We start from the raw sequence: 11,175 nt of genomic DNA, 5'->3' as shown, positions 1-11,175 counted from the left end.
GAAATCACTCAACCCTTAAATTGATTTAATGAAACTTATGCTGTCAGTGACTTAACCCTTCCACCAATGGTCTCAGAGTTCAAAGTTAAAAAAGCAAGGGCTCTAAAAATTTCTCTGGTCTTTCCCTAATCTTCCATCTCTTATACTCCCCCTCACCCCAGTACTTTAGCCAGTAACTTAGATGGATACGCTGATTTTATTGATAAATTTATAATTGTAAAAGAAAGGGTCTTTTTATCTAATTTCAAGAATTAGAACCTCTAAGATAGAATGATCTGCCCATTTATATTCTCTAATTAGAGACCTTCCCATTTCAGTCAGTCTCTATTTCCAAAATGGCAGCTTTGATAACTTATGAACTGGCTTAGTTGTTTGTGGGGGAACAACATTAATTCAGGCAGGGAACGCCTTGGCTTATAGGTTTCAGGTATTCACAGCTTTGAAAAACAGTCTCTCTCAGTCCTCATCTATGGTGCCAATGACATTTTTTTCTTTTCTTTTTGGAGAAGGTAAAATATTCTGGGTGTAGAACCAAATCATAAATTACTTGTTCTTTCCATTATTTCACCATTTTCCCACTCAGGCCCCAAATTTTAATGAAAATGATCCTATTCATTTCCCTTCTTCCCTGCCCTATCCCTCAAACCTCAAATAGTACCGAAACTACACACATGAATGCTGAAAACATGCAGACGGCTGTGGGTTGTGGAGATATTATTTGAAGATCAACAGTATCTTTTTGCCTTCCCACACACTCAATTCTGCAAACATTTGTCCTTCATAGAAGTCTCTTTATTTTCTCAATATTAAGTGCAGAATGGGTTGCCTTCAACCCTGAGATGGGTGTGTAAACTATACAGCTTGGATCAGCTTAAAAGTACTTGAATTTCTGCAGGGCACAGAAACCAGACTGTCTCTTCAAAGGACATATTCTCAAGCCACCTTTATGGTGTCAAGACAAGTAGAACTTTTTCCCTCCCCACTTAACCCCACAGTCAGAGGTGACAGGACAGTTAATTCTTGTCATCTTTTTTGTTACCATTCTCCAAGGGATAGGAATGCCACGTCAGCCTTTCCTTATAGATGTATTTGACAACATGTGAGCCTTTGACATTGGCTTTCTTGCCAAGAACCAGGTCAGCCTCTTCAGTTTTTCCATTTCATCAGGAACACGAGCTCTCCACTGGAGTCTGGTGCTCCAATAATCTGCTCAGGCTCCAAGCCCCGGGGCTTTTCAGATACATCTCCTTTATCCTCAGAATCAGAATCAGTTTTAAGATTGCCTCCCTCTGATTTGTCTGTCTCAAGGGCTGTTTTCTGTTACTGTAGAAACTCAGCAATGAGGTCTGGGCAGTCCAGGTCCTCTTCTCGTTCTCACTGGCTTGTTCTCATAAGAGAAACTCTTCCACTTTAAGATTCCCTCCACTATGCCCCTTACAACCCACTAGACAACAAGAATTTTTTTTCCACCACATATTCTTCTTCCTCTTCTTCTAGTACCTCCTCTACTTTCTTTACTGCCCCCCCCCACACACACACTGTCCTCCAGCTTTCTGGTATAAAGGGTGAGGCTGCTCAGAGCAGCACCCAAGAGTTTAGGAGGAATCAGTGTCATGCTCACATTGCAACAGGCCAGCTGAGGGAGTGGTGCCCAGGAAAACAAAAAGCAGGATGGCCAAGGTGGAACCACTAGCTGAAGTGGCATGCTGCAGGCCCTGGTCAGCTGCCCTCCCCACAGCTGAACAAAAGAGCCTCACACTCTCTCAAAAGTTTATCTTTCAACAAAACACCAGGTACCCAACAAATAGAGTGACCACAAATTTACTAGTCAAATGAGGTCAAAGAAATGGTAAGTTTGATACTCCCATTAGGATAGAGGTAAAATTGGATTGTCCTAGGCAAACCAGGATGCATAGTCATCCTACTGATAAGGAATGCAGGGAGAGAAAAGCTGGGGAGAGCAGCTCCTTCCTGTGCCAGGATTGCTCATTCCACCAAGGTTTTATTCTTCCCTTTATGCTTCAAGACTTACCTCCTACTTCACTTCTGTGATAGCTTTGAGGATACCATTGAGCCTTAAAGCCCCAAAGAAGCAGTCACCATTATCTCTTTCTCAGACTTATGTATCTTTATTTGTGACCCCTCATGACATAGCACAGTGCCTAACTTCCAACAGACATTCGACAACCCCATTGAATTAACAAATCCATGAATGGAAATCAGCTTCTTAAGGATAGTGCATGTCTATCTGTAAGTGGAGCTGGATTGGATATCAGACCACAACCACCACTAACAGGTTGGTGGAAAGTCAATGCTCTCCTGGTTCTGAGCTTATTATCAGATTTAAAGGTCCTGACTTCTATATCTGAATTAATAACTTTCTGAACTGAAAAATTCCCAGGGAAATTGCATGGTTTTAATTTATTTTTTTTCTTTTCTGTTATGATTTCCTATTTAAAAAAAAAAACAAACATTTTTACATTATTTATGAAGGCAAGAATCCAGTAGCCCATCTTTCTAGCAGCCAATTGAGCTACCTGTTTCACTCTCCTCTGGAGCCTGGCAATTAACCACTGCAGGAATCCCTCTGGTCAGGCTTCTAGGAATGTTTTTAACACCAATACTTCTTCAATTTTCTGTGCTGAAGAGGTCTTCACACTTCATTAACCGAGTACCAACTGTGTAGCATAATCTCTTCTGCAAGTTTTTCTCAAACCTGCAGCATTTTAACCTTTAGACATTAGAAATCTATCACATAGGTGGTCTTTTTTTCTTGTTTTATTCTTCTGGGTTTTCTTTATTTCTTTTTCTTTCATTTTTTTAATTCAATTTAATTTAATTTTTTATCAATCAACACCACATTAATTGTCCAGGAATCATCTCTTTTCCTAATAAGAGGGAAATCCCTCACCAAAAAAAAAAAAAAAGTAAACAACAATTTGTTACCTGATTTCTTTTTGAAGAGAATAGCTTATAAAACCTGAAAAATCATTTTCTTTAAGAATGTTAAGAGAAGCTTGAGAGTAGGAACCATTGTCTTATTATCTACCTACCATAGAACATAGTTGATACTGGATAAATACTGAGCACTCAATAGTAGTTAGACCTGAGATGTCTCATATGGAAACCACTAACTCAGGCGGCTGGTTCAATGTAAGAAGTAATACAGTGAAAAATCAACTCCAAAATTTAGTACGTAAAATAAGGACTTAAAATATGTTATTTATAATTTTATATTGATTACATGTTCCAGTTGTTCTTTTCAGGTTTTTTTGGTCACAGCAGCAAAAACAAACAAACAAACAAACAAAAAACAAACTCAAACATTTAACATACTTGCCAAGAACTTTGTGGCTTACTTATGGGCAATTAACATTATTAGGAAGGCCCTTTGTTCAAAAACTCTTTTACCTTACCTGCAACAAATAATGCTCAATACAACCTGGCCTGGCTTGCAAGCCTGTGGTCATACTTGTGTAAGGAGAGGCATTTAATTCTTTTGGAAATTTCTTCAAGGCCTTAACCCATAGTAAACACATATTCCAAAGGCTACCTAGCTCTGCCATATAACACACTCAAAGTCTCAGAGTCAGATAACCAAACTTTCAAGTGTGTCTCATCTCAAGATCACTTCTAGTCTCCAATGTAGGGTGTCTGTGGGTCATGAAAAGACTCTTCACTTGAGGGGTTCACATATAGCTGATAACTTCCAGGATATAAACACAAAGAAAGGAAAATCAATACTCTTTTTTAATTTCATTTCCTTTCTTCCTTCTACCAAAAGTAATCTTGTTTAGTCTTCATTGCCTTATTCTTTCTTCAGTTTATCTTCTTATTACCTCTTTGCCATTTGTACCTCAGACTAAATCTCTGAGATGCAGTCCTCAATTTGCTCATTGTGTTAGTTGAAAAACTTCAGAGGCTGTGCAGTTATCTTTCACATATGCGTCATTAATTTATTATCCACCTCTAATAATGCAGGCTCCCACACTTCAGCATGCATCATAATCACTGGAGTTTTATTAAATTATTTTCTGAGTTGGCAGGTGTGGGATAGGGAAGGAGAATTTACATTCGTAACAATTTTCAAGGTGATGCTGATACTCTTTGCCCAAGGATCATACTGAGAATGGATAATAAGCAAAGCTGTTTGGGGTCATGATCATAACACCCTATTTGAAATGATAAAAATGCTAATATTAATTTCTGCTTAATTATCTGGCTATTGCATTTCAATTAAGATGCCCAACATTGAGATTCTGATGACTTGACTAAACTGTGATGGTGTCAAGTCAACATCTAGTTTGGTCTATAAACCATGTAAAGACTGGTGGACTAGTTAAGGAATATTTTTTTAATGCTTTGTAATAAAGAATACCTGGATTCTGCAAAGGAATCCTTCTACCTCTATTTCCAGGTGTCTGATGTGAGCTTACTAATTAAAATTTAGAATCTATAGAATGTTGCTTAGAACTGCAGGGATTTGTCATATTTGGATCAAAATAGGAAACCTTTTTTAAAAATCCTGATAATCTTTCCACCATATTTAATATTTAACTTAATGAGAAAAAAGTACAAGAAGTACTAGTCTGTGTAATTTTTTGCCAATTCAGCTCTTCCAAAACATCACCATTTATTAAAGAGCCTGTAGGTTCAACATCACAGCCCACATGATCTTATTTCTTCATTGTTTCCATTTTTTACTTTTTGCCTCCTGTCTGTTACTTGTAAAGTTTTATGGTGACTCAGTTTCCATTAATTTAGCAATTTATTGTTATTTCAGCAGAAGTTTGGATGAGAATTTGTAATTAGGTCCTATAACCCCTAAACCCCAATAAGGGATGTTAGTATTTTAAAACACTACCCTATGAAAACTGAGTTGCTTAAAGGATTTATAATAAAAAATAAGGTACAGTACATGGAAAGTCATGGAGGAACATATTTTTCTAATATTTCTGTAATTGTGTGTTTGGGGATTTTCTTTCTTTTTTATCATTAGTTCTGGAATGGAGTATACCAACTGAAAACTTTATCATACTGACTGGTGGGTAGTAGTGCAGAATAAATTTAGTTGTCTATTAAATTAATTGTTGTCTAGCAATACCAAGAACTGAATGCATTCCTGTAAATAGAACTTCTCAATGTGGCTCATGTCCAGTCATTACTGATCCTTTGTGGGTTGTTTTAAGTGTGCCCAAGTCAACATTAATTTTCGAATGAATTAACACAGGGCTAATCTATATAGATTCCAGTTTAGAAAGTCAAAATGATCTTGTCAATGATGTAAATGGTGCTTCACCTTGCCAGTTTGTTTAGTTTTCCTCTATCTCCAAGCTGCTTGTATTCCTACCACCCAAATTATCCTTTCATTTTTTAAATGACTCATGTGTTCAAGGTTTTTTTTTAAAAAATGATGTCACAACCACCATTTTCTCCAAACTGTGATTATTAAATACAGCAACTCATGTACTCAGATAGCTAGTGCAGAGAGAAAAGAAGGGAGACAGTGAAAGGAAATTGGAAGTGTTAAGAATCTTATCCATTAGTCATATCATTTTCCCCTTGTTCTTATCACTGTATGAAGTCTGTGTGGTTATGTTTCTGAAGACAAAGAATAAACTAAAATTGAGCCCAGCATCTTACTGTTTAAGGAAAAGTGTGTTCTAATAAGCTGAATTACACCAGGTAAATATTACATTTATTCTATTTATTTTTTTCTGTTCATCTTACAACTATGGAATTAGAGATGGAGAATTGAATAACTGAAAAATGACAGCAAGAGGAATTAAGAGAAAATAACAGAATAATGATGTTACCTCTTTCTTTAAGGAATAAAAGACATCCCAGGCTCAATGCACTTAGCTCTGAGCATAGAGAAGATTCCAGGTCACACAAACCCTCTGCCAGGTGGAGGATACTATGCCAGCATTTCTGAGTAGCAGAGCCAGAGTCTTTCAATAACTGAACCCATTGCAAAGGTTTCAGAGAAAACTGGGCTGAGCCAGAGAAGGGCAGGTGAGAATCCTGTTAGCACCTGGCAACCACATTTTCCCCTGGAGCATAGGAGCCATTGCCAGCAAATGGGTGGATTCCTCCTTCTGGGCTACAAAAACCCTAGGACCATCATGTTGCCATAAAAAGTTCTGATCTTGTCAATTGTAATTTTTATTTTCACTTTTTCTGTGGTGCTTAGTTTTGATCACCCTCGTTAATTGGGGCCACATACTTTTACATAAATTTATACTTTGTGCTAAAAAAGAAAAAAACATAATGGAAGGTGAAATGTCTTTCTCTACAATTATCATTAACTGCTCTTTGAAAAATATTTTAATATGCAAGTATTATTTATTAATAAATTGAGGATAGAAACGTTTACACAAACATGTTACTACTTCTGAATGTTTCAAGGAGAATTAAGCAGATATCAATAAAATAAATTGAAGTAGTAACTGCATTGCTGTGGGTTTTCAGTCTAAAATAGTACATAGTAGTGCATAAGGAATGTAGCATTAACTGAATTTACATCCAGCTATAGTTTGGACACTATAATTATTCCAGTCTGTATGAGTCAGTGACTAGCAGGTGAAGGAGAAAATGTAGATTTCACCTAGATGTAAACACATCACATAATCCCACCCAGACAATTAACAAAACACATACTGTCTGATTAGTTATCTGCTTAATTACATGCCAATTGCCTCTTATGATGTATGTACTCCAACTTTTCCATATTGGAGATGATAATTATTTCTGTACTCTTGAACACCAAGATCAAAGGCCAATGGATTTGCACTTGAAGCTGCTGAAATCAAGGAAAGCTGCTTTTCAAGGTGCCATTCTTCCATGATAGCATGCTCATGCATGTATTCTGTTGAATCCTTCATTCGTTATATACCATGTTCCTGAAATATTTCATAACCCATTTAACTCTCATCTTAAAACTTCATCATGAGTATTCATGTTACAAATGCCTATAAGCATTCACTCTAAGTACTTAAACCTTCATGAAGGTACCAACTACACTAGGTTATGATTATTTTGTTGGAGCTGTTGCATTGTTAACAGCTTCTGTGGAAGTGTGACTTCTCCCCTGATAAGAAATGTTTACTGCCTTTTGTTCTGATGAGTAGGGCTTTAAACAGAATGGTTGTCCCCCACTCCTCTGAAGTTCCCATGTTGAATTCCTACCTCCAATAGTAAGAATTTGGGGATGGGTACTTTGGGAGGTAATTAAGTCATGAAAGTGGAGACCTCATGAGTAGAATTAGTGTCCTTATACAAAAAAAAAAATGAGATGATTTCTTTCAGACATTTGAAGGTATACAAGAAGGCAGCCATCTGCAAACAGGAAGAGAAAACTCTTCAAATGGTCTTGCACCTTAATCTTGTACTTTACAGCCTGCAAAATTGTGAGAAGTAAATGTTTGTTAAGCCACATTGTTCAAGGAATTTGTAACAGCAATGAAAGCTAACTAGGACATGGAGTTAATGGTAAAACAGGGAAAATGTAGATGTTGGTGTTGAATGAATTATGTTTCTTTATTCAGAATATCTAAGATTTGGCTAGAGACCTAAAGGCATTTTCACATGGTGGGCAGTAGTGATGTGAATGGAAAGAAAATTTGCACCAGTTTAGGAGACAGCAGTTGTAAACTGCACACCTTATCAAACTTCCACTTACTGAAGGATTGCAATAGCAATGCAAAAGCCAGTACTACAATAGTTAATTATTTTAGCAGCCCAATCAGGAGTGATAATAGGGGACTCCAGATTCAAAGAAGCTCAAAAGTCAGCAGGAATGCAGAATATCAGGAGTTGTCATAGTAGAGGCAAAGTGCTCATTACAGTGCAGCTAGCTGCTCTAACAACATTGTGTTAGAAAGTCAAGAAGGCAGGAAAGAGGGTTGACAGGTGATCTAGAATATGCATAACACAGTGACAAGGGGAACTCCAGACTCTGTGTTGGGCAACAGTAAATTATGTGAACAGAGTTGACTTTGATCATCAAGACAATGAGCATCTGAAATGTAATTTAGAGAACAGGAAATGGTTTGAGAACTTTGAATATTGTTCATTACCTGTTGTCTGAGGGGCTTGTGGAATTCCTTTAAGTGTTTGAAAAGTTCTCCCACAATTTCCTGTTAATGCATTATCTAAAAGCCTTAACTTTATTCTTTATATTTTTAATGAACATGATCTAAGCCAAAGTAAGGACCAGAGGAAGGTATATGGAGATACTAAGGTGACTAAAAATTAATGTCTTGTTCAACCAATGTATTTTTTCAACTTTCTTTAAAATATTACTTTGTGTGTCAGGAGCAAAATGATTTCTATTGATAATATGATGCATTCTCTTTCTATGTTCAAGTTCCTTGTTATGTTCAAAAAAAAGTATCTATTATGGTTGAATTTTTGAATACATAGGTTAACTGAAATACAAATTCCCTGTACCTTCTAGGTCTGATGATCCTTTTGTATTTTCTCCAGAGAGTTCTACTTTATTTAGTAAAATTATACAAAATTAAACATTTTAAATAACTCTCCCCAAGTAAGTTTCTCTACTTTTATTACAATGGAGGAACCGATCTTGCATGAAGGCTTCACTCTCTGTTGACTAATCTTTGTTATTCTTAGGGTTAGATTCTTTCTAGATGGATTCAGGATCAAATTTTATCAGGAAGCCTTAATATTAGGTAGATAATTCCCTGTCCTGTAAATAGAATTCTGTTCATTTAGTTTCAAAGTATATTTGCTTTCCTTGAAGGGTTAATCAAGAATAATGTGTTGCTACAGAACATAAACCAAAACTATCCAGTTAATTAAGATAAATCTGGAAATAAAAACAAACTAAATTATAAATAACACCATCTGCAAAACAAGAAGGAAGCAGAAATTTTTGTTTCACTAGATTCCCACCACTGTCTTTTAAAATGTTCCACCCCTTCATTTATACTGATACATCACTTTAGAAGAGAGAGGTTATGATATAAAGAAATTCATTCAACTAACTCAAAAATATTGTAGTCTAACTTATTCCACTAACTTTAAAAAATCTGAGCAAAGGAGGATATGCACTATGTAAAATAACAAAACACATTTCTGAGAGGCTGAATTGGTCATTGTGCCATATTATTATTCATGTGACAAACACTCTCTCAAATATACAAGTCTGGCCCTCTGTGGTAGATACAACACCAGAGCAGAAGAGAAAGTTCCTAATTATCTTTGCCAAGGACACTGCTGGATTGTCTGTTTCCTGTTGTTCTGATATTACAATCATCAAGCAATCTTCAGATTTAATTTGACTATCCATGTAGCTTTTCCACAGAGAGAAAATTTGCTAACCAATAAATGCAGACATTCAGTATACTAGAAATATTTTACTATAAATTAGTAAATTTTAATTCCAGGGTCAAAGGGGTTTAGCTCAGTACTAGAACTCTTGCCTCGCATGAAAAAGCTCTGGGTTCAATCCCCAGCACCACACCAAAAAATAAATAAAAATAAAATAAATTAATTCCAATTTTACCTATCAGTCCCTTGAGCTTGGTTGGCTTGAATCTATCCCAGGGAATCTGATTAATTCTCAGTACTTTGATAAAACTGAATTTTTCATCACTCAAAAATGAGAATGAGATGTTGAAATAATGACCCAACTGAGGTGGTGCTTTGGAGGGGATCCGATGATATTAAAGAACTGAATTAAAGTAATGTTGGAAATGGCGGCAAATAATCTACACCATAAAAAAAAATCCTTAGGAAGTAAAATCAATGCATCTGAATCTGCATTTTCTAGAACACAAACAATACTTTAATATAGTTATGGGGAAATTCATAATTATATGGATGCTGTATAATGTTGGGAAGATATATAAAATAGCCATCTCTTTTATTAATGCAGTACTCTTTAACTGCACTTTAAGCAGACAGGTGCTTTGTTCCATTACGGTTGCTATAACAAAATATACAGTAAGTAGCTTATAAACAACAGAAATTTATTTCTTACCAACATGGAGACTAAGAAGTGCAAGATCAAGAAACCAGCAGATTCAGTGAGGGTCCACATTCTGGCTCATAGAGCAGTTCCCTCAGGTCTTTTTTATGGGGGCACTAGCTCCATTCATGAAGGTGGAGACCTCATCATCAAATTATCCCCCAAACACCAACAACTAAAGCTGTCATCCTGGGGGTAGGATTTCAAATATGCATTTTGGGAGGACACAAATGACCAAAAAGAGTGTACTTACACATGATGACATTATACATTGTCACCAGCAACCAGTGGATAACAGGCAGAGGTTCTGACAAGGAAGAGTCAACATGGACCAAGCTGGATGAGAACCACAGGCTTTCCATTGGTCCCTAAGAAGGGAAAAGCCAAAAATGAACTTCTGAGGGATGAGGCTGAGAGTGACAATAGTGAAAGACCAGAACTGAAACAGATGGCCAGTATTAAAAACCTGAGTGAAAAATATCACTGTAATCCTAAGTGAACTGTGAAGCATGCATGATATTCATGCACTTGATTTTCTTATCAGACTTCAATAGAGACTATCATCTTCGAGTGCCCAGACTTTTCCTGTCCTCTTAGGACAAATTGGTGTGTGGTAATTAATTTCATGTGTTATCTTGACTGGACCATAGGATGTCCTGAAATTTGGTCAAATATTATTCTGGGTATTTTGGTGATGTTTTGGGATGACATTTGAATAGATAGACTGAGTAAAGTAGATTGTCCTCCCTAATATGAGTGGATCTCATCCAATCAATTAGAAAAAAATAAGGACTATAACAAAAAGATTTGGTAAGAACTTCCTCTTCCTTAATTTTTGAGCTAAAATATTGGTCTTCCTGGGTTTTGAACTAGGCTAGGACTGTACATTGGCTTTCTTGTGATTTTAGTTTTCTGATTACAGATCATTGGATAGCTCAGCTTTCCAAATCATATGTGATAATTTCATATACTAAAGCAGTCTGTCTCTTTCTCTCTAAACAGACATAGGTAGATTTAAAGATAGGGATGCCAAAGATATTGCCTTTATTGAAGGATATGGGGTCTTCAGATCTCTATCTATATATGTATCTAGGGATATCTATCTATCTATGTATCTAGGGTTATCTATCTATCTATCTATCTATCTATCTATCATCTATCTATCACCTATCTCTCTATCA

General features: G+C 36.3%; 1 pseudogene across 1 annotated transcript; it reads right to left on the bottom strand.

Moving 5' to 3' along the window:
• Nucleotides 1-1,013: 1,013 nt before the first annotated feature.
• LOC308649339 (chromobox protein homolog 1-like) lies at nt 1,014-10,356 on the bottom strand (annotated as a pseudogene). The gene is made up of 2 exons: nt 10,248-10,356; nt 1,014-1,571 (listed from the first exon to the last, which is right to left on the bottom strand). The product of its transcript is annotated as a chromobox protein homolog 1-like (transcript).
• Between the last annotated feature and the right edge of the window lie 819 nt (nt 10,357-11,175).

The sequence above is a fragment of the Spermophilus citellus genome (genome assembly GCF_964194105.1).
Source record: "Spermophilus citellus genome assembly, chromosome: 5".
Classification (NCBI taxonomy): domain Eukaryota; kingdom Metazoa; phylum Chordata; class Mammalia; order Rodentia; family Sciuridae; genus Spermophilus; species Spermophilus citellus.
This window is presented reverse-complemented; position numbering and strand designations above follow the sequence as displayed.